General features: G+C 40.4%; 1 protein-coding gene and 1 long non-coding RNA gene across 4 annotated transcripts in view; one reads left to right on the top strand and one right to left on the bottom strand.

Annotated features, from left to right (window-relative positions):
• Positions 1–11,916, bottom strand: part of zbtb16a (zinc finger and BTB domain containing 16a) — a 244,137-nt gene extending 232,221 nt beyond the window's left edge. The window contains exon 1 of one of the 3 annotated variants that reach the window (XM_048615417.1): positions 11,773–11,916. The gene's annotated coding sequence lies outside the window, so the exon portion shown is untranslated. Of the gene's footprint in view, positions 1–8,737; positions 9,063–11,772 lie in introns of those variants that run through there. The other 2 variants (XM_048615418.1, XM_048615416.1) reach the window with 2 other exon arrangements.
• Positions 11,917–13,850: 1,934 nt separating this feature from the next.
• LOC125486751 lies at positions 13,851–18,758 on the top strand. The gene is made up of 3 exons (XR_007265379.1): positions 13,851–13,956; positions 16,230–16,268; positions 18,618–18,758. It is a non-coding gene; the product is annotated as an uncharacterized LOC125486751 (long non-coding RNA).
• The last annotated feature ends 4,275 nt before the right edge of the window (positions 18,759–23,033 follow it).

Here is a 23,033-nt window from a genome sequence, read left to right as displayed (position 1 = left end):
GTTCAGTGGGAGCATTTCTGCTACAGACTCCAAACAGTTCCACCAAATGCTGACAAATGTCCCACTCAGAATTCAGAGTTGACATCCAGGAATCTTGGGTTCGGGAGTTTAGAATTCACTTCCTGCTGTATACGTTTCACTAACTCCTATCATACTGTATCGTATGTAGGAACTTATATTACTTACCCATCATATTAGCTTGCAAATTCCTCTATTAACCACTATCACCAAAAAGGGAAGATTGCAAAAATATGAAAACAGCAAACTTAATATTGGTGATAGTGAGAAATAGAAAACTGACCTCAGTCAAAATATCCATATCCACCAGCATTGGAAATGTATCATGTTAAGTAGACTAGTACTAACAGAACCTAAATTGAAATGACATTCAGCACATACAATTCCCTCACATCCAGTCATTATTACTGACATGACCTTGATTAGCAATATGCTGTGTAGACGCTGAATAAAACAAAAAAAAAAACAGGCTTTGCAAGCATCAGGTTTCATATAATAGTCCAAGTCGGAAGAAGGCCATTCTTGAAACAACTCCTCTGCTCTCTCCCTCTTTTCCTTATGCATTGTCCATTATGCCCCGCTTCGAAAAAGTTCACTATTAAATCTGTTTTTACTTCCCTTTCAGACAGCACATTCCAGGCCACAACAACTCAATATTTCATTCAATTTCTCAGTCTGTCTGCTTCTCTGTTACAGAGAAGTGGAAAGTCAAACCCCTCTGATAGATAAACCCAAACACAAGCCCCAACTGTTATGGCAGGTAACAGTTAATAATAATAGCTAATAATTAAACCCGAAACACCCAGAGAAGCTCATCTCACCTTTATAATCTGTTAAAGGAGTGGTTAAATGAAAGAAAATCCCTGATATCCACTTTATATGTAACAATTTATTTATTTAACCTTGAGTGAACAAATTAATAGACTTACTAGCGAACCAAACAATTCCCCCCTGGACTACTAATTATCCCTAACTGGCCTAAAATCTACTGGAATGCAGTTCAAATAAACACAACATCCCACTTATATAAACCCAATTAAAACAAAAAAAATTAAAACTTAATCTCTCCAAATTCGCACAGACTGTGTCTTCTGGAATGTTCTGCCTTCTCTGTTACACCACAAATGCCTTTCTTCCACTGATTCTGCTGTTAGGGATGTTTTTCTCTGATTTCTTCAGTGAGGACTTGGAGTTAAAATGCTTTGGTACCTTTTTTGGATAGATGGTGCTTTCTTGGAGAACTTAGTGACTCCTTGAGGGCACTCAGGGTTAATTTCTCAGATGGTGGGCTTGATTTCCCCTCAAGACGAAAGCAGGTGTTCACCCCGATTTTCAAAAACCCTTGTCTTATATACTCCACGATGACACATCAATATCTTAAAACCGATTGGTTTGACAACCTGAAACCAATCATATTCTAAATTCAATTGGTTTTCTGTATCTAGGTGCTTGGTTTAAATTAACTGACTGAATTCAAACTTGTCTCAAGACCAAAACAAAACTGCTGTATTGCCTGCCAACTGCAAGGCCTTTTGATACACTTATTTCAATTTTTGGGGCTCTCCATACAGTACTTGTAAACTTCCAAGCACAGGTAAGCACAATCTCTTATAGGGACCACATACTGCTTTTCCCCATTATCATTTCTACCAACAAATTCTAACTTCCTACCTTTCAATTCATGAATACACTTTACAATTTAGTAACATCTGTCTGAATCACAAAAGTCTACATATTCTGCTGAGCAGAAATAGCTTCTCCTTAGTTACTCTATTAAAACCCTTCGTTTTGAGCATGAAGTGGCACCTTTACCTTCTCAACTCTTACGAAGAGCAATTCAAGGCTAACACAATCCTAACTTGTACCATTCAAATGATGCAGAAGCAATCTTGTTGAGTCTAAATAAAATTTGCGCAACCTCATCTATTTGCAACTCTCGCATTTAGCCAAAGTATTTCCACTCCCAATGTTTCACCCAACTGAGTTGTGCTCTCCCTTCGGAGAGTCAGGAGATCGTGGTTTCAAATCCCATACCAACCCTTGGGCACCTGAATCAGTCTTAGATTATTGGAGGCACTGTCAGAATGTTAAACTGAGACTCATTTACCCAGAACTACTTGAACAGTGGAAGGGATGTTCTCCCTGGTCAACATTTCCACGTCAAAAAACCTAAATGGGAAATTCATCATTCACAAGTTAAGAAAATTCTTAACTTTCAAACCCCTCCATACCCATTGTCTTCCTCAACTCAGCCTTACAATCTCCCACAAGGTCTGTGTGTCTCTAACGTTGACTTCCTAGGCAAACCTGACTTTTTTTAAAAATAAAAATTCGACAAATGGTGTCCATGTTTTCGGCTTTCTGGATCTTAAACTCCAGAATTCCCACTAAAACCTATGTCTGACCAAGATTTTAGTCATCTAACCAAATATCTCCTTACATGGTCAGTATTAAATTTTATTGCATAGTACTCCCAAAATGTTTCTGGATGTTTTACTCCATTAAAAAGGCTGCTTTATAAATACAAGCTGTTGTTGGAGTTTGCTACATTGGTATACACAAGATGCACATCATGTTTCTGCAACATATCCAGCAACAACATAGTTTGGGAGGTAAAAATCAAAAGAACTGTGGATGCTATAAATCAGGAACAAAAACAGAAGTTGCTGGAAGAGTTCAGCGGGTCTGGCAGCATTTGTGAAGAAAAAGAATCAGAGTAAATGTTTCAGGTCCGGTGACCATTCCTCAGAACCAGGAACTGCGGAAGGGTCACTGGACCCGAAACGTTAACTCTGATTTCTCTTCAGAAACGCTGCCAGACCTGCTGAGCTTTTCTAGTTTGTGAAGTGCTTTGACATGTAATAACACGCTTTATAAACACAAGTAATGGCTAACCAAATGAACTGGATAAGAGTTGCAGCTCCCTGGAAATGGTTTCATGTCAAATCATTTCTTTATTCTGGTGTTGAGAGGCAATCAATATTTACATAAGCAATTCCAATAACACTAAGCAACATATCCTGCAAAGGAATAGAAATTTCTAACTTCTAGACAAAAGAGAACAGCATTTCATTTTCAGCACAGACTGCAATTTACTTACAAAAAGAAATATGATGTAGAAAATCATTCAACATGGATGTCTATTAGGAAAGGCCATTGACTTTTTAAATATGCAAAATCTACTGCTCGTGGAGCTTATGAAGAACTTATTGTTTTCTCACTCACCAGGACATTACACTCGCCATGTTTAAATTTTGACCTCAAAACAGGACTGTTTCAAGGCAGTAAGACACCTCAGAAGTACAGCTGGTGCAAGAAAAAAAACTATTTAGAAATTTGATGATCATGTCCCTACATTGTAATAGGGTAAGCATCCGTCATTCCACATAATGCATGCACCATGTTCCAAAAGGAACTACTGCCTCTAAAAGCTATATCCTCAAATCTTTAAATTTCTTTCTAACTCAATAGCCAGTTGCAATTAACAATTATACTGTTATATCTCATGTCCTTTTCTTATAACTCTCCTTCCTTTTCCCACCCCTCATCCATTCACTGACAAAAAAAAACTTTTCAACTTCCCGTTCAAGTACTATTATTCCTGACTGCACACAGAAATTTAAGGACAATGAACACTAACAAAGCATATTGTAAGGATTGCACCATGGAACAGTGTCTTTCACCTGATGCCAAAACAATCCTTCAACAGTGGAAAAGCTAAACTGTCTTCATTAGGTAGAGAAATAACAAACTTTTTTTAAAGTAAAAAGAGAAAAATCACCTTTTTTATGGGTTTTACAAATTTAGTTGACAAAATGGAGCAAGGTTTTGGCTCATGAAAAGATCTCAAAACTTCCCTGCTCAACAGGGAACAGAGACCACACTTCAAAAAAAAAGACTTCGACAACACTTTGGAACATCAAAAGGTCAAGACAGACTATATAAATGCACATATTTAAAAATCAAAATGCACTGAAATAACCCCAACATTTTTGCCTCCATAGCATTTTTTGGGTAGGTAATTACAAATTTTCTTTCTAAAATTCTTTTAGAGGATATGGGTGTTGCTGACTGGGCCAATACTTGTTTTCAATCACTATTTGCCCTACAGAAGGTGATGGCAAGCTGCATTCTTGAACCGCTACAGTCCTTGAGGTGTAGATACACCCAAAGCGCTGTTAGGGAGGGAGTGCCAGGATTTTGACCCAGCAACAGTGAAGGAATGGTGATGTAGTTCCAAGTCAGGATATTATGATGTGGTTTGGAGGGGAACTTGTTCATTCCTGGAATTCTTATTCTTTATAATAAACAAGTCTTTCTGAGCAAACTGATCAAAATTGGCCTCTCACTCATTTCCATTTAAGTTCCTTAATCTATTTGTGACTTACTGTAAGAGTATTGTGATTTTCATTCATCTATAACAACATTTAATGCTTATGCAAGGAGATTTTTCTTTAATCATTGTCCCAAACAGAATTTAACCTCTTTCAAAAACTTTTCTTCACAAATCACCCTCTTTACCCTTAGGAATCTATCACATTGCTCCTTTCAACAGGTATCAGACTTGCTTTGGGAGTCACTTTATATGTACTCTAAAAGGAATGCCTTTGCAGTTATTCAACCACAAGGTGCATCACTGACTCAAACATTCAATGACGGTATTTTTCCAACATCACAATTAGTAGGGGGTTCTACCCATGGGAGCACAGAGTCAGGTACACAATTTTCAAATAATTGGCCAAGAAGAGCGAGGACAAAACGGGAGGCTGGATAAATGAGGGAGAAAGCAATTTTGCAGATTGTGACATAGCACAGTTTTTTTTCATGTAAAGCACAGTGGCTACCTTTAATTTCTTGGGCTGAACTGTCTGTACCTATGCTCTGGATATCAATGATCTTCACAGCATTCTAAATTTTTAAAAATCCACTTTGAGTGAGGATCGTAGAGAATAAAAAAAAATGTCTGGGACAATTGAAAGTAACAGAGGTGGAGGGAAACAGTAGAGAAAGAAGGGTCAGAAAACTGGAAAGACAGAAGGTTAAAAAATTGATATGATGTTAAAATAAAAGAAATAGCATGAATATTTTTAATTTCAAAGTAATTCTATACACCTAATTACAAGAACACCAAAACAAAAAGATCTTGGTTGTTTTGACAATGCATTTTTGGGCCAATGAACACAGAACAGTTTAGAGAAGAATGGAAGGGAAATATCAAGTGGAAAGGAAAGGCAATAAATGAAGGCTAGCCAGAAACATCTATGTCCCACAACAGAATAAAAAGCTCACTAGCACAGAGAGTAGTTGAAGAGTCAGGACTAAAAAAGGCCCTTTGACCAATCCTATCCATGGCAGTCATTGACCTATTCTAAACAATTTTCTGGCACTTGGTCTGTAGTCTTGTACACAGTAGCATTTCAAGTTCTCATCTAAACAGCCTTTGAATGCCTTGACAGTTCCCTCCTCTACCACCCTTTTAGGTAGCAAGTTCCAGATACCCACCACCCAAGGATCTAAAAATTCTTCAAATCTTCAAAATTCTTCAGTCCTCCTGCTCCTTATCTCAAAACTGTTGAGGGGAGTGTCATTGAGTCATTTAAGGGAAGTCATGAGAGAAATGAAGGAAACACAGAGTGCGATGAAAAGGAATAGGAGGAATGTGGCATGAAGTTGATGGGCCAAGCAACCTGCTTTGTGCCTGTGTAATAAAACAGTAACAATCTGAGCAGACATTGAAGGATTGATTAGGTTTGAGAAAGGCTAAAAAGTACATACTGGGCCCAAAAGGCAAAGCTGTCCACAGGGAAGTATTTATTACACACTCTACCCAATGACATTGCAGTACCAACACATTACAAGAAAACAAAGCTTCCACTTAAATCTAATGTTCTGCCGCAACTGTAGAAGATACTATTATCGTAATTAGGCCATAGAGAAGAGGCTCTTCGATCCATCGAATCTGTACCAGCAAACTGCAGTAAATCTACACCATGCTCTGCTGCTCAGTAGATTCCACTAGTGAGGCGGCTCAGGCGTCCTCAAACATATTCGGAGTTTAGAAGGTGAAAAAAAAAGCCACAAAGAGCTCGGCTGGGCAAAAAAGGTAATGGGTCATTGGATACCTGTGAGGGACTGAAGTTCAGTTTTGAGCAAAGGTCACCGGACCCGAAACGTTAACTGATTTTGTTTCTTCACAGATGCTGCCAGACCTGCTGAGCTTTTCCAGCAACTTCTGTTTTTGTTCTCGATTTACAGCATCCGCAGTTCTTTCGGTTTTTATTCAAGGGACTGATTCATTCCTAGCTGCAACCAAAGGTGTGCTGGAGAGAGGCGAAGGGGCAGGAAATCGGCAGAGAGGGGGTAATTTCTGCTGTTGAGGAGGCACCGACAGATCTCAGACCCTGGGACCGGCTCCTCAATGGAGAGGCTCGGATGGAGGGATAGGGAGCGAGACCATGTTCGGGAAACCGTTTCGCAATTCACTGCACCTTCAAAACCATACACACTACCGACAATTTATTAAAATGTCAGTGTTTAATGTCGATGGGGGGAATCCGCCCCATTACAGAGACGGATCCCACGAGGAGGTCCTGTTGGGTTGGATTATAAAAAGCAACATTAAAGATCAACTCCCCATAGGCGCGGGGGGGGGGGGGGTGTTGGTGGTTTGGAAGAAGAGAATCGTTAAAGTCGATGACACATGAGCATGTGTCCTTGCTGGGCCTCCCCTTCATCATTGCGAGAGAGCGAGGGGAAATCCCCGTTTTCTATCTCCCACCTCTCCGCCTGTACACTGGACAATTCCAACAGGCCACAGTGCCCCACTCAGGCGGCCGTTCAGCCCATTCGCGGCTACCCAAGCTCTTCCAGGGAGCAGCGTTACTCACCACCTGCTCTTCATTTCCACCCACCCCCATATTACCATTGCACATGTCTCCGCGGGGAGTTATGAAGTAACAGTGATAAGGGGACGTCAAGCTTTTTTCCCCCTAACTCGTTAAGTATCACCAGGTCCCCTTCCCCAAATTCCCGGGGGGGTTGGGGTGTGCAAGAAAAGTGAAATTAGTTTTTAGGGACCCCTGCAAAAAAAAGGACAAAACTCCTGGTGCTAAAAATTGAATAGTACAGAAATGGGCAAGTGATTTTTTTTAAAAAGTCGGGACATCTTTCGCTACACACGTAAACTCTCTCACTGTGAACTGTAATCATTAACTGAGCCAGTAAGATTTCAACCTTCCCGTGATTATAGTCTGCCACCTGCCTGCTGTAGGTTATTCAGCTTCACCTCGCTCCAATTGCAAACAGAGATCACGTCTTAGCTCCGAAATATCATAACCTGGCCAGGCTGGAAGTTTTCCTTAAGATTCAGAGTTGGTTTTATAAATATCAAAAGCCCCCATCAGATCAATCAATTTTGGTTGAAGTAGAATACACATCTTTAAAAACGCCTAGTGTTTTACGTTAACAGCGAGGCGGGCTGTTCCGTAAGCAGCTGAAGCTTCAATCAGTATTTTAAGTTCGGAAGTCCTGTTTGTGTGTTGGGGGGGTTGTAGAGATCCTCAATCAAAGACACCAGGCAGGACTCAGCTTCCCTGGGATCCGGCGGAGCTGGCTATAGCCAGTGTTTGTCGCCCCTCTCTCACTCCATCCCTCCCTACCCTTTCTCCCCATCCCTCTCCTGTATCCTTTACCTTCCCCATCCTCACTCTCCCTATTCGGCCTCCTCCAAAACCCTCCCAAAAATGTACATTTCGGGTCAGTTCGCTTCTTGTTAATTTCATAGACACAATCGGACGCGTCAAATCAGATCCATTGAAAATGCAATTAATTAACCCGGGGGCGAGGGGGGAAAGAGATAAAGATGGGAGAGAGATAGAAAAAGGGGATAGAGAAAGATAGGATAAAATAAGAGAGTTGTAGCCGGAGAAAGGAAAAATAAACAAACATTGTACAAGAAAAGAATTACAAATCTGAATTAGCCTGCAATCCTTCCGAAATGTCAAAAAGGATTTAAAAGGACTGCAGGGAAATGTGTTTATAACGGTACTGCCCCCCCGGGGGTCAATCTCAGCAGCAAAGAGATTTTAAAATCTAACACCATCTTCCCCCACCCCATACACACACACACACACACACACACAAAAAGACGCCGAAACGCTCCCCGGACTGAAAGATGAGATTTCAGCAGCGGTTTCTCGGTCTCCCCTGCGCTAGTACTGGCTGTAAAGGGGAGTAAGAGGGGTCGGGGCCTCCGCCATCAGTCTTCAGATAAACAGAGAGACAAACACAGGCACAAGCGGCTGCTAACGCCGCAGAGAAACCGGAGCCGGCTCCGCGTCCAAAGGCAGAATAAAGTCGCAGAATAGAACTGGGAGAGAGAGAGAGAGGGAGAGAGAGACAGAGGGAGAGATATCCCACATCTGTGCGGGGAAGCAGCTTGAAATTCCAAGTGCCGGCTAACAAAGACGGATCCGCCAGCTCTCACAACACACACACACACACACACACATATATTTACAAATGTACCTCAGCGCTTTAACACAGTTTCAGTCCCAGCTACTACAGGGATACACACCGGTATCTCATCAAGTGAGCTCCCGGGACAAAAATATATTTTCTCTGCAAACAAAGCAAGCCAAATGCAAAAAAAAAGCAGAAAGTCAAACACCATTAAATTATCATACAAGGCAGATAGTTACATTATTTGGTTTTTGCATACCTTTTCCCCTCTTTCCAAATAAACACGTCTGTGTTTTTTTATATATCGATACAATCGTCTTTTCATTCAGTAGCGGCCTCAGTCTAGAGGTAGTCACCGAATTATGCACGCTATTATTAGCGCAGCATACAAAACAGTTCACAGTGCGCGCCGCACTCGCTCACATCCACCTCTCCGGCTCCATGTAGCAAATCAGCAGATTGGAGACGTCATCGCCCCGCGTCTCTCTCTCTCTCTCCCTCACACTCACCCACTCAAGGCCACATCAGAGAACTACAGCCGAGCCAACCTCAGCTCCCTGTGACAACTGCTGCTTCGCCATCTTTGATCCTGGCACCAGCTTCCTCTCTCTCCACCGCTCCCCCCCCCCATCACAGCACTACTCCATACACACCATCTCCACAACCCCTACCCATTCCACTGTGTTGTCCCCCACCTCCAAATCTAGTGGGAACATCAAACACCTCCTCCAACTCCCCAGAGGTTGTGGGATAACCCTCCTCCCCCTTCATCAACCCCATCTTTTCAACAAAATAAAACGCAAAGTGTTGAGGAAAAACCTCAGCGGTTCTAGCAGTAGTGTGTTAACGTTTCAAGTCTGCTGACTCCTCGTCAGAACTACCTTTTTAAAAGGTGATCACACGTTTAGTTGAAGTGTCTGTAAACTTCCCCAAGGTTGGGAAGTAGCGGAATCTCGGGGTGTTGCCTATTTGTCTCTAATGTTATTGAATTTTGATACAGCAACTACTGTTCAAGTCCACAATGCACTTTCATCCCACTTCTCAAACGCTTTACTGGATAATTCTCACATGTAGCTGGAACTGGGCCATTTATTCCTCGCCTAATGCAAAGCCAAACTTCAGAAGTGGAATTTCATGACTTTAAATTCCGTTCGCGCAAACCCCGCTTTTAATCTTGGGGCTAAAGTGTCTTTGAAGTAAGTCAGAAACGTATTACAAATCCACATTCTCCACAACTTGGTGTTTCTGTAAACTGTACAGACCTGTCGCTGGAAACATGAGTGAAAATTGCATTCCCTGTATGTAAAATATATTTTAAAATCACCTCCGAAACTCTGATAGTAACAACCAGTTCCATACCTAATAAACCCACCCTAAACACGTGGCTAAACCTTGGCCAACTTATTTAGTTATCGCGGCATAATTTACTGTGTCCCAACACAAAAATATTTAAGAAATGAATCCGATATCTTCACTAACACGCAGTCAATATCCACATCCATTGAATTTTACAAAAACGGCGGGGTCGCTGGAGGGAAATACGACTCGATTATTTTGTCTTTTGAAAAAATGAACTTAAAACAAAACATTTCAAGCCAACATTTTTGTTTTTGTGTATGTGTGTGAGAGAGAATACCGCTGAAGTGTTCATTCCAATACAGGAGCTGAAATAATGCAGTAGATTGCCTTTATGATAAGGTGCTGGTTCTGTAGAAGCAGATTACCGCACTAGTGAACACATGTTGTAAATCAGAACGCTGTTACACATTAATGCCAGTGACTTCCTGTGCGAATAATGACTAAAACATACAACAAGATACCATGAGCGACTGTGTGTAAGGACCAGCTGAGTTTTTCATTGGGTAGGTGGACACTGTGTTTGTAAGCGGCCAAATGAGCTATTCACAACTTGAATGAGGCTAGTCACGATGTTTTGTTGAGAATGTCATATTACGGCTCGTCGTGCAGAGTCGCTGATTAAAATCACTCCGCTGCAGAAACCAGAATAAAACAAATCACTGCGAATGCTGAAGATCCGACACATAAAAAGCAGCAAATAGCTGGAGAAACTCAGCAGGTCTGACAGCATCTGTGAAGGGAGAGACAGTTAACGTTTCCAGTTCAGTGACGCTACTTCAGAGCGGTACAGACCTGCTACAGGCATTTTGTCCATCGGCCTCTATTTGAGCCTGTTTTATAATAATTGTGCAAGGTGCCTGGGCTGGTCATGTATAGAAAGAACTAAACTCCACCCTCTGTAAGGAGCGTTCACTCCACTATTGCTTACAGTCATTGGTACTACTATACAGCTGTGTATTTACTTTAAATAATATACTCTACATATGTGAGGCGTGATTTAATCTAGATAAGCAAACAATTTATTAAATGCAAGCATTCTGTATATTACTGACTATATTTTAAATAGGTCCAATACTATTGACAGGCATTTTGACAGATTATCACACTATTGCCCTAGCTCCCGTTCCTGGTGGAGTTGAAAGAGCCGGTGGTCCTATATTGAATCACAGTAAGATGCTGTCAGACCTGCGGAATTTCTCTGGCGATTTGTTTTTGTTTGATTTCCACCATCCGCAGTTCTGTTTTATTTTAACTCCGCTGGTAGCGTATCAGAGCAGAACGTGTGAGAGAGTTATTAGAGTGGCGTGTGCTGTTAAGCTTGCACAAGCCAGGACTGAATCTCTTTAGCGCCGTTTAATATCACTTAGGGCTCGCATTGAATTGTCCCCAGAGACATCCTACAAAGGGGTCTACTGCTATATTCTTCGGGAAAAACCTTGCGACCTATGCATTAAAATACACGCTAAACAAGACTTCAAGCAACAGAGGCAAGTTTTTTTTTAATTCTCTCCTGGGCTAGTGTTTATTGCCTTCACTAGTTGCTCTGGAGAAGGTGGTGGTGAGCTGCTTTCTTGAACAGCTTTAGACCATTTGGTATCAGGTCACCCACAATACAGTTTACAGGGGGAAGTTTCAAGATTTTGACCCAAAACAGTGAAATATTTCCAATTCCGTATGCTGAGCGGGTTGGAGGGGAACTCGCAGGGGGAAAGAAGGGGTGTTCCCATGTATCTGCTACCCATGACCTTCTAGGTGGGAGACGGTCACGGGTTTGCAAGGTTTCCTACCTTGCATGGGGGCAGATGGCCCTCAATCTGTGGAAGGGTCACTCGACCCGAAACGTTAACCGATTTCTGTCCACAGATGCTGCCAGACCGGCCGAGCTTTTTCAGCGGACCGTTCTTGAGCCCGAAATATTGGATCTATTCAACTCACCACCAGAAAGATAACGCATTTGAAACACTTAGTTTTCCATTTCAGAACCGGAGGAGGAAAAAAAAAGAGGAATTTGCAGATTCTTCGTCATACCCGAATTGACCCATTGTTAAAAAAAATTTCCGTCTCGCTAGTTCGATAACTAAAAGAACTCGAATTGAGATTCCCTCTGGTCAGCAGAGAATCCCCAGCTTCTGTTGGACAGCGCCCTCTCCATTTAAAAGGCGTAGTCAAGAAACATGAACAGCATTGAGCTCGTTGCTGCATGTACTCTTCCTGACTAAATAAAGTTCACCACAAAATGACTAAATTGCATTTTCAAACATCTGTATTTGCCAATGACTTTTGCGCCTTGAACAAATATGGAGGCAACATAATTGTAAGCAAGTCAGATACTTTTTTTTTGAAACTACTTTTATCAGCTCGACTAATGAATGGTGTAGGTTACAGGAACTATACCTAACATAAAATGTTTGAAGTGTTGGAAGAGCAACGGGTATAACGAGCTCGAATAAGTTTTAATTCGATTTAGGCTAAAGTGCTTATTGTAAAACATTTACCAGGCATGATTACGTTATGATTTTAAGTTTCGGCTCTTTAAATTTGGGATCTTTCTTAAAATCAGGGGGAAGACTAACAAAAGAAAAAAAAACTTAGTTTTTTTGTTCTCTCCCCAAGGAGTCGTTTTTAAAAGAAAACAAAACTTGTAGAAAAGCCAAATATGAAATTAAAATCAAGTGGGGGAAGTCTACCAGAATTCCTACTTCACCTCAGTACTTTCCGAAAATCTGTCTCTCGAGAACGCCTACACAGCAAATGGAATTGAAATGACGTTTCCTATGAACTAACTCGCTTGCTCACTTCCAGATTTTATTTAGGTTGCAAAGTGTCCCCCCATATCTCTCTGCTTCAGTCTCTTTAATAGATTCATACTTAAGAGTAAAAAGTTGCTGTCGGTCGGCACATCTGCTGTTTCAGAGAACAGTGGTTTTAATACCATCCCCTCCGCTGCCTTACTTGTACAAGCAGCTACTTATAGACAGTGGTGCTTGCTTCAATTTATAACGTCTGGACGTGCCCATTTTACTCTTTAATGACTTTGAGCTACACATTATCAGGCCCCGTATGTTGCAAGACCGAGGACGTGCTCATGATCTCAACTCGTGGTTTTCAAGGATTGGCAGTGAATTATTAAGTCTTGTTCGATCTTGCACGTGCCTCTACTGCAATCATTTTCACCTATTTCAATGGTTCATACACCTTTAGCATTGATATAAAACATGCATGTTTTATGTAGGATTTCCAACATCCTCCGTATCCTAGCTTCTGTTTCCTTCTTTGTACCTGAGCCAGTTACTCGCTAACTAGCAACTGCTGATCCGTAATTGGCAGTTAAGAGTCAACCACTTTGCCCTCGGTCTGGAGTCACGTGTAGACCAGACCAGGATTTTCCACCCTAAAGAACCAAGTGGGGTTTCAATGACAATCAACAGTGATCATGTGATCACTATTAGGCTAGCTTTTCATTCTATTCTTTCTCAGTAAATTCCACCATTTGCCAATTATTCAGCGTGGAAACAGTGCCGACCAGATATCCTACATTAATCTAGTCCCACTTGCCAGCATTTGGCCCATATTCCTCTAAGCCCTTCCTATTCATATACCCATCCAGCCACCTTTTAAATGTTGTCATTGTACTAGCCTTTACCATTTCCTTTGGCAGTTCATTCCACGCACGCACCATCCTCTGCAATGATAAAGTTACCCCCTGGGTCCCTTTTAAATCTGGAATCCCAGAACATGAGCTTGGGGCTCTGGCTTACTAATCCAGTAGTATTGCAACTATCTTCACTCAGTGTTCAATTATTTATCAGTGAAGTTTCCCTTGTTCCATGTATACTGCACAATGCAGCAGTGAATAGGTGGGCAATGGATACAAGTGTCTTGTTCTGATTATTGGTGTTGGATTGCTTGTTTATTGGAAGATAGAGCAGAAACTTAATTGATTTTTTTTAAATAGGCGTTTGAAAGGATATACGCAGGATGGATAGGGAAAAGCATTTTTTTTTCACTGATGAGGAAATCTTAAAACCAGAGGCACACCATTCAGGAGAGAAACTGGAGATACACTTCTTCACATTCAGACTGGTGTATGTGTGTTGACTTAATGCCACAAATTATGCAGTAGGTGCTGTTTTAATTTGTTTTAAATTGATAGTAGTAGATATTTGCTAGACAAGGCAAGTAGCTGGAATTAGGAGGTACATCAGCCACATCTCAGTGAAAGGCAGAACAAACTCAATGGGTTAGATGGTCTCCTCCTGTTCCTGTGTATTTTGCTTATGCTGATGTTATCATGGGATACAATTAGCAAAGATTCTCTTTCAATGTTTCCCATCTTCAAAGAGGATGAGATTGAAAATGTATCCAGAAGATGGAGTCTAGTTGTTTTTGGAGGGTGGGTTGTTGTGGTCAGGGTATTCTTTTTAATTCACTTGAGGAATGTGGGTTTTGCTGGCTGGGCTGGCATTTATTGTCCATTCCTGATTTCTCTGCTGGATTTAGTGTTCTGTTGGTAATTTTCTTTCTTATCATTTCAAAAGTTGGTTAACTGTTCAGTTAGAGGTGATTTCCCATGGAAATCTTAAATATAGGATTAACCATCTCTTGCTAAATCCAAGTGTCTGAGGAATAAAGTGTAATTTGATTGCACATATAAAGAGAAGTATTTATTTATCCAGTAAAGCAAAGGATGATAACCCATCCTTATTGTACATTCATTTGGCTGCAGTCTGTTGTTCTGCCATCCAAAGTATTAAGAAAAAAATCTTGTTGACTTGGCACAAAGTGATAGTTACAATGGGATAAATACTTGGCATTCAAGTATCAAACATCATCCAATGACAGAAGACCATGAACTGATTTTGGCAATTAACTATTTAATGATTTACCAATGCAGCAATGAAAACAAATATAGACATCAATTATTGGGATTGGTGTAAGTTCAAGTTGCTTAATGAAGAGCTGACTTACTCTTTTTAGCATTCATGTTAATGTTCAGAAATTAGAATTCTAGGTGCCCAAAATAGAACATGATCATTTGCCAAACTTTCTAAATTGAATTTTTGCTTTCACATTCTTCATGATATAGGAAGGTAGTCAGTGAGACATCACATTGAAGAGGGCATAGCAGCTATTGAGTGAAGTATATAGTGTAACCAGTTTATGAGCAATTGGAGGAATTTACATTTTTATTCTTAAGAAACCGAGGCGCATAGCCAAATGCATGGAACATGCTTAAAATTCTGTGAACAATTACTAAGGTTGAAAGGAATAGGATTTGATTGTTGTCACACATAGCTAGATAAAAGTGAGAAGTTTTGTTTTGTGTGCAGTATAGGCAGATCATAATATACAAGTTCATGCAGATCATAGTGTGATTGAACAGAGTGAGGCATACAAAGTTATAGTTTGACAAATAGTCATTAGGTAATAAAAGCCAAAAGAACTGCAGATGCTGTAAATCAGGAACAAAAACAAAGTTGCTGGAAAAGCTCAGCAAGTCTGGCAGCATCTGTGAAGGAGAAAACAGTTAACGTTTCAGGTCCGGTTCTGAGGAAGGGTCACCAGACCCGAAATGTTAACTCTGTTTTCTCCTCCACAGATGCTGCCAGACCTGCTGAGCTTTTCCAGTCATTAGGCAATGTTTAGATTCGGTTCTACAAAACATTGCATTCTAAGGATTTGATTTATTATTGTCACCTAGGTACAGTGAAAAGTTTTGTTTTGTGTGCAGTACAGGCAGATCATAGCATACAATATGTTTAGGCTAATAGAACTGAGCAAAGAATGTAACGTTACAGTTGCAGAGAAGGTGCAAAAAGAGTGAAATCAACACTAAATTAAAAATTTGAGTGCTTCACGTCAAAGTCTGATAACAATGGGGAAGAAGCTGTTCTTGAATCTGTTGGCACATGTTTAAGCTTTTGTATCTTCTGCCTGACGGAAGACATTGGAAGAGATTATAACCAGGTTGGGAGCAGTCTTTGATTATGTTGGCTGCTTCCTGAGGGAATGGGAAGTATAGACGGAGTCAATGAATAGAAGGTTGGCTTATGCGGTGGACTGGGCTGTGTTCACAGAAAGTTCCTGTCCTCTGTGGAAAAAGTTAGAGAGATCCTATGATCAGCAACAATCTAAATTTTACTAACACCTTTATTGAAGTGAAATGCCAGGGCACTCTGCAGGAGCATTATCAAGTAAAATTTAACATTAAGCCACATGAAGAGATTTGGGAGCAGCTGACCGAAGGCTTGTTTAAAGAGGTAGGTTTAAGGAGTATCTTGCAGCATATGATTTTCCCAGATAGGACAGATGGTGATTGACTTGAAACGTGTACTTTGTTTGTTCCCCTCTGATTCTGCCACAACCCATTCAACATTTTCTCTTTCTTTAAGAAGCCATTGTGCCAGTTAACCAAAGGCTTGCTTGAAGAGGTAGGTAATAACATTAATCTTCTTTCAAATTTATTCATTTGATATGCGTGTTGTTGGTTGTGCCAGCATTTATTGCCCATCCCTAGATGCCCTGGAGAAGATGGTGATGACCTGTCTTCTTGAATCACTGCAGTCCATGTGCTGTAAATAAACTCATAATGCCATTAGGGAGGTGAGTTCCAGGACTTTGACCAGTACAAGTTCATAAATCTGAGTAGAAGTTCACAAAAGTAGTAAAGAGAAAGAAGGCAAATTTTAACATAAATAAATTGAAATCTTAATTTATCTTACATTTAATGATTAACATCATGAGCATAAAAGAAACATTTATGCCATACAAGTGCCAGGCCCTGGCCATCTCCAAAAAGTAGGATCTGTCTATTGCCCCTTGATGTTCAGCATTACCATTACTGAATCACCTACAATTAACCTGACTGGAGGTCACAAGAGAAAATCAGAGGCTAGAAATTCTGTCATGAGTACCTGACCTCCTGTCTCCCCAGAGCCTATCCACCATCAAGAAGGTAAAAATTAAGAGTATGATGGAATACTCTCCGTTTGCCTAGAGAGCTCTAACACCACCCAAAAAGCTGTGTCATCCAGAACAAAGCAGCCTCCTTCCTGTACCAATGCATGATGATAGCAGTGTCTACCAATTTTAGGATGCACTACATTAAATCACTAAGGCTCCCAGGACAGCACCTTCCAAATCTATGACCTCTACCAAATAGAAGGACAAGGGCAGCAGACACATGGAAACACCACTTCTTGCAAGTTCCTCTCTAAGACTCACTCTATCCTGACATGGAATTATATCACTGTTCACTGCCACTGGGTCAAAGTCCTGGAACCTCCACAACCCAAGGGCTACTGCAGTTCAAGAAGGCAGTTCATCACTACCTTCTCCAAGGCAATAAAAATGTTTGCAGGCCCACCCTCTAATGTCTACATTCCATGACTACATTTTAAAAATATTCCAATCATATCAACTCCAATAGTCAAATGAAATGACACACGTTTTAAAAATCTTCTGCTCCCAGAAAGGAACTCACAATACATTGGGTACAAGGTATGGGCACATCTCTTACTATGCAGATGAGAAATGTCTATGTTTCCTGTTAGTTTCCTCACAGTGTACAGTCAACCATTAAATGAAACTAACAACTGAAAGGCAAAATTGTGGCAGGACAGAGCTATGCCTACACTCACTGGAAGAAATTAACTTTACCATCCCCTTACCCTACAGAGCTATGGCTGGCTAATTGTTTCAAAGTGAGATTAATGCTGGCGTTTACAAGCTATTCACAATAAACACAAGTAGACAGGGGGCTACATGCCCAGATTTGGCACAACTTGAGTTGCAGTGATTCATAGGCTGGACTTTGGCCAGTCTGATAAGCACTTATTGGCACAGATCAGACACCTGGTCAAACAGTATTGCTCAATGGCAGTAGGGTGTGTGTGGTGAGTATCACAAGGCAAACAGCAATGTCAGCTAGTGGGCTTCAGCTAATTATTAGTATAAACCTGAATTTGGTTTCAATATTACCTTTAGCAGGTTTTTTTTTTTTTTTGGAGTAATGTGATGTATTAGTTCACCAAATTTAGTGGTTTTTCACTTTTTTTTCTTAAATCAGATGTAAGTGGAACCCATGATTCACACAGAAAACAAATAAGGGTTAAGTCACCATAGTCCCAGAGGACCATAGGGCTGCTTTGTCATTAGAGAGAAAGATGACTGATGGTGGTTTAACTTGAGGGTCTTTAACTTAACAAAAGAAGAGCTTGAGAAGGAGTGTACTTCGTTGTCACCTCAGGCAGTGCAGAAGAAATATAAATTCTTGGTTTCTTGATATGATCACAGAGGTATAACCTTTCAAAAAACATGGGAATATTTTCATCCAATTTTCCTGCGACATGATTTTCATCCTTAGACATTGATTTGGTGTTTTCAAATTGATCAGAAATCCCACCTGATAAGTCAGGCTCCCACTATATATGTCCAGTCATCCACACAGTCTCTATTGGAAATCTCCTCCAGCCCCAAGCCCTCTGAGAACATTGCATTTTTTCGATTTTGGCCTCTTAGGAATCCCCTAATCCTATCCCCTCAGTATGGAAGCCTCTACTTTTAGAAGTGTAGACCTTGAATTCAAGACTCTTGCCCTAAACATCTCAACTTTGCCTCCTTTAAGACACAAGCTAAAAACCTACCTCTTTGACCAAGCTATTGGTTGCCTGTACAAGTTTTTCCTTCCTTGACCTGGTGTGAATTGAGGATTACTCTCTTGCAAAGTGTCGCTTGAAACATTAAAAATGCCTATAAATGCAAATTGTTTTTTTTTTCAGTAAGCAAAGGCATGTGGCATAATTGAAGAATCTGAAAAGTTTATGTCTTGCTTCCGGGAGTCTGCTCCTCATGATTGGAACATATTGATTGATTTAACTTTAATAATGTCTTGCTTGAGCATCGAACTAATGTTCATGGTGAATATTTATTCTCCTGTAATTTACTGTTTGCGATAACATCAATCTGTGGAAATGAGAATCCAAATAGGCATTAAATGAAGATTATAAGGTGATAATGTTATAGACAGATCATGAGTAAACAATATTTAACAAACCACAGTTTGAATAATCGATCTCATTTTGCAATTCAGTTAATTTCCTAAGGCGTGATATGAGAATTATGTGAGATTTTCACTTCTGTGATTTGTGAATGGAGTCTCATTTCTTTAGACATCGTCCACGTGTATCTCAAATTTGGCAATTATATAAATCCCATCGTTTCGATCTCCAAATATCCACTCCCTCCTTCCCCACCTCCTCACCCTCACCTCTTTGTAAGATGCATCCACAGACTGGGCTCTGAGTTCACACCGTACCACCCACTGGTCACATTTCAGCTGTGACTATTCCTGCCTTTGTGATACCACCCTACCAACCCTTTCCAACATTCTCCAGCTTCACAACTCTTCAAGGTCTTTGCACCCCTCCAATTTTACTTCTGGCATATTGCTGAATTATATTAGTACAGTCTGCAATGGAGCTCTGACTGGAAGCTATTGAGGGGAGCAGGGTGTTCCAAACATCTTGCCCTGGACTTACTGGTGCTGAAGAAGGTTCATCACTAACACTTTAAGAAGTGAATGACACTTCATTTTGTTAAACATATTCATTCACAGGTTTGAGTGTCACTGGCTAGGTCAGCATTTATTGCCCATCCTAATTGCTTAAAGGTAATTAAGGGTCAACCACATTGCTGTGGGTCTGGAGTCACATATAGGCCAGACAAGGTAAAGATGTTTTTCTCATTTGTTCATGAGATGTGGAAGTCAAGGGACAAGGCCAGTGTTTCTTGTCCAGAGAGGAGTTAAGAGTCACCCACATCGCTGTGGGTCTGGAGTCACATGTTGGCCTGACCAGGTAAGGATGTCAGATTTCCTTTCCTAAAGGACATTAGTGAACCTGATGGGTTTTTTTCACGAACAATCAACATGGTCATCATGAAGATCTTGATTCTAGATTCTTATTGGATTCCAGCTCCACCCTCTGCCATTCTGGGATTCAAACCCAGGCCCCTAGAACATTACCTGGTTCTCTGGATTAATAGTCTAGGAATAACATCACTAAGCCGTCATCTTCCCCTTAGTCCTAAGAGCCTTTCCTTAATATTAGGTGGTGTGGGTGTCTCACTAGCTCTCTGGTTGGTGGGTGAGACCCCCCATTGCCTGCCTGAAATATTGCCCATAGGTGTAGAAATCAGTAGGTGCTGTAGACAGTCTCTTTGACGAGAAGAATTGACAAAGAGGTTGGTCAGCAAGATAGGTTTCAAACAGGGTCTTAACAGGAAGCTGGCTAAGTAGTGACATGAAATGACCTGGAAAGACAATGCTGAAATGGAAGTAGGAGGGATCTATATTGTGTACGCAGCAATGATGAAGTGAAAAAAGAATAACATCCACACAAAGCCAGAATTGGACAAATCTGGTTTGGAGGACTGGTATAGCATCAGAAAACGAAACAGAGATTGGGATGGGTCAGAACTATATCAGGATTTAAATGCAACAATGTGAATTTTAAAGATCAGGATTACAGGGAGACGGGGGGCCAGTGTTGGTCAGCAAGGATAGGGGTGATGAGAAACTGTAAGTTACTGTGGAATACGATACAGGAAGCAAAGTCTTGGATGAGCTGAAGTTTATAATAGGTGGAGGATGGGAGGCCAACCCAGGATGGTTGAGGACTAATCAAGTGTGGAGTTGATGAAGGCATTGCTAATGCAATCCTCTTTACTGCAGTACAATCACTAGGTCACGTGTAACATTAACAGTCAGTACAAGTTTGGCACAGTTGGTGATTCATAAAGACAGACACAAATGCTCCTACATGATACATGGATGCCATTACAAAATAATTTATTACATTTAAATATTTTTATTAAGTGCATAACTGCATGAAACAAAGTGTTCTTTACAGCTCATACTTTAATAAGAAAAAGTACAATGTATTTTTGCTCTCAGTGAGATGTACATTATATATTGGACACTACATCACAAATGTAGAGGCTGCAGAGTGTCAGTTTCTTTATTTCAGACTGATCAAGTTGTAGAGTTGAAAAGAAGGCCATTCAATCCACCCCGTCTTTGAAATAAATATTAAATTCTGTCCAATAATGCTCTGATGAAATGTTTTGGATGTTTTATCCTGTTAAAAGCAAGTGCAAGGTATTATTAGAGTTTTGCTACTTCTGTGCCTTGTTATAAATATGGAAGGTTATGAGATTTAACAACGATCACATTTCACTAGCGATTTTGCGTCACTTTATAGCCTCTTCCCAAAACAATATGCTAATGTCAGTTTAAGTCATCTATGTTTTAGACTGAGATAGTCATGGAATTAGCACTTCCCCAGTTGACTATTACGTTCACCAAATCGCTGGTTTATTTGACTGGGCATGTCTTCGTTTAGTACAGAGGTATTCTTCATGGATAGCGCCAAAATCTTCATTACTTTCCCATGGATTCAATACCAGAATTCACTCCTCAAATGTAAAGAACAATGAACAGAGCATGTTGCCCTTGCTATCCAATGCACCACCCAAGTACCCTGAAGAAGACGATTTGTATTTAAACAGTGATTTGTTAGGAAGGTGGGGAGGGAGGGTGATCAGTTAGCCCAGTTGACTGAATAGCTGGTTTGCAACACAGAGTGATGTCAACAGCATTAGTTCAATGCAGACACCAGTTGAGGCTACCATACCGGACTCTGCTTCTCGACCTCTCCCCTCACCTGAGGCATAGTGACTCTCCAGTTAAACCACCTCCAGTTGTCTCTCTCTAATGAGAGAGCAGCCCTATGGTACATTACTTTCCTTTTCCTTAGGGAGGAATTGAATTCCTTGAAATAGGCCTATGTTGGCAATTCAGAAACTGAAGAGAAAATGTATCCTGTGAAATCTTTCTAAATAATTTGCATACGAAAAGGAATTTAGGATACAAAAAGCAAATGTCATTTCCACAATTATATTCTTGACAAACACAAAAAGAAAACAAAAGGAAATATATTCACCTATTTTGTTACAATTCTATTTACTGAACAATGTCTTACTTCGATTTTATGATGAATGGGAATTAGTTTTTGAAAAACATTGCCTTATATATTCTACATCCAGCAAACAGGAGGGCCATGACAAATATAAATATCAGTATTTTTTCAAATACTTCCACGTAAGAAATTCTTAAAAAAAACAAATTGGGAAAAGAAATTCTTTCTCTTTTCTCTTGAAATCCTGTAAAACCATCTCTGTTCCTTAACCAAGGAGCATGGAACAGGGGAAAGATATTTATGCTCTCAAACATGTGCAGCTACCATCAATCAAATGATTGTCACTTGTGACCCTACTCAATATATCCACCTTTGCCCCACATCTTTTGATACGTTTCCGTTTACTAAAATCTATCCATTTCATATTTAAACTGAATTAAATTTAAAATTAATAAAAACGAACAATTCAGGGAATACAGCCCTGGTTTGTATTCTAGTATCTGTAGCCCATCAATTTAGGGAATACAGCCCTGGTTTGTATTATAATAAATGTAGTCCATCCAGCATACACATGATAACAGACCCAAAGTAAAGTGGTTGACTCTTGACTGGCCCCTGCAAAGGGTGTAACAAGGCATTCAGTTCCAAGGTAATTAGGGACGGCTGATATATGCTGGTCTTGCCACTGATGCCCACATCCATTGAAATAATCCATTTTTAAAAAAAATCTACATTGCAGTCTCTCGAAGACTGATATATCTTCCCAAAGATGTGGAGCCTGGAACTCCTCACAATACTCCAACCTCTTGTGGTTTATAGTATGTTATTGTATATTTCTCCAGATATTAAAGCCAGCTTGGGCTTGCTGACCATCACTGGCCGCCAATATCTTAAGTTCAAATTCTTCTTTGGCCTCCACCCTCCCTACTTCTTCAAGAATGATTGTTAAGGATTCTCCTGGGAAAGGCCATCTTTCAGCAACTCGTTATGGAACTCTCAAGAGGCAAGCAATGTTTCCCCATCTCAGCTCATCTCAATGGGATTCAAAAGGAGAAGTGATTAGCCTTGGCACTACTGGGAGAAAGAATAATTTTAAACCCATTCAATGCTTCTGCTCTTGAGAACTATACAGAGGTCTCAGCTGGTGAGTATGTTGTAAGGATACTGACAGATCCAGGACCGAAAGGAATGCCTTTGTAGTCTCATAGTGTATGTTGA

This window comes from Rhincodon typus, chromosome 32, assembly GCF_021869965.1.
Source record: "Rhincodon typus isolate 14 chromosome 32, sRhiTyp1.1, whole genome shotgun sequence".
NCBI lineage: Eukaryota > Metazoa > Chordata > Chondrichthyes > Orectolobiformes > Rhincodontidae > Rhincodon > Rhincodon typus.
This window is presented reverse-complemented; position numbering and strand designations above follow the sequence as displayed.